At 38.7% G+C, this 1314-nt stretch overlaps 1 non-coding gene across 1 annotated transcript; it reads right to left on the minus strand.

Moving 5' to 3' along the window:
• Window positions 1-453: 453 nt before the first annotated feature.
• Window positions 454-641, minus strand: LOC114222628 (U2 spliceosomal RNA). The gene has a single exon (XR_003611981.1). It is a non-coding gene; the product is annotated as a U2 spliceosomal RNA (small nuclear RNA).
• Between the last annotated feature and the right edge of the window lie 673 nt (window positions 642-1314).

The following is a 1314-nucleotide window of genomic DNA, read 5'->3' on the forward strand; positions in this document are numbered from 1 at the left end:
CTCTGGTGTCTCATTTCTGCCTCATAATTTCAGAAAAATGGTTTGCATTATTTGATATTGGCTAGAACTAGTAACAGATCCTGCTGTGTCTGCTGGTTTCTCTGGCAGAAATGTCTTATAAACAGAGACACCTGCCAAAAGTTAGGATCGGCTATGACAATTGGGTCGTCTATAAACAGGATAACCACATAATTTATCTTGCAAATGAGGGCACTTTTGAGATTGAAAGGGATCATAATCATCATACAATCTTATATATTAGTAATTATATATCATATATTAATTCTATAGTTTATTATATTAATTATATTTATTATATTGTTTATTATAATTTCTATATGACATTTTATTATGTTATTAAATTATCAACCATATTTTATTATATATTAATTATATATAATGTGATTATATATAATTATAAGATTGTATGGTTATTATTATTTTGTCCCTGACAAGGGGTACTGTGCCTGGAAGGACAACAGTACCTGGTCGATGTGTGGAGTGGACAGAACAAGCTCCTTTTCAATCTCCCTTCTCCAAAAATCCATTCAATATGTTGTCCTTGGATAGCGGATGTATCAGATATTAAGCTTATAAGAACAGATACCACACTTCATCTTAGCCAAAGGCCGAGAAGTGATGAAACGGGTAATTATTAATAACTGTGCCTGGTCAACAGGTGTAAACCAGGAGTGCCCTGGAATGTATAGGAGCCCTGTCAATAAACTTCTCTTAGAACTCAAAGTCATTCATTCAATAGCCATTTTTCAAATGTCTAAGTGCCAAACTCTGTATTAGGTGCCAGAGAGTCTAAGACAAACTGTGATTCCTGCCCTAAGAAGATTTCAGTATAGCGAGGGAAGCAGACAAAAAAAACCCAGATAACTATAGTGAGGTGTTTCAGTTCCATGACAGATATTTGCCCAGGGTTCCTTGGAAGGCAGGCAGGAAAGATACTTCAGCCTGGGATGCCTTGGTGGCTCAGTTGGTTAAGCAACTGGCTTTGGCTCAGGTCATGATCCCGGGGACATGGGACTGAGTCTCGAATCGGGCTCCCTGCTCCGCGGGGAGCCTGCTTCTCTCTCTGTCTGACGCTCCCCCTGCTTGTGCTCTCTCTCTCTCTGAAAAATAAAATCTTTAAGAAAAAGAAAGAAGAAAGAAAGAGAGAGAAACTTGAGCTAAGTTTTTATTCTTATTTTTTAATTTTTTAAAGATTTATTTATTGGGGCGCCTGAGTGGCTCAGTTGGTTGGGCGGCTGCCTTCAGCTCAGGTCATGATCCTGGAGTCTCGGGATCGAGTCCCGCATTGGGCTC

The sequence above is a fragment of the Eumetopias jubatus genome, unplaced genomic scaffold (genome assembly GCF_037043125.1).
Source record: "Eumetopias jubatus isolate StellerSeaLion01/CBP00866 unplaced genomic scaffold, mEumJub1_p1.0 scaffold_8, whole genome shotgun sequence".
NCBI classification, from domain to species: Eukaryota; Metazoa; Chordata; class Mammalia; order Carnivora; family Otariidae; genus Eumetopias; species Eumetopias jubatus.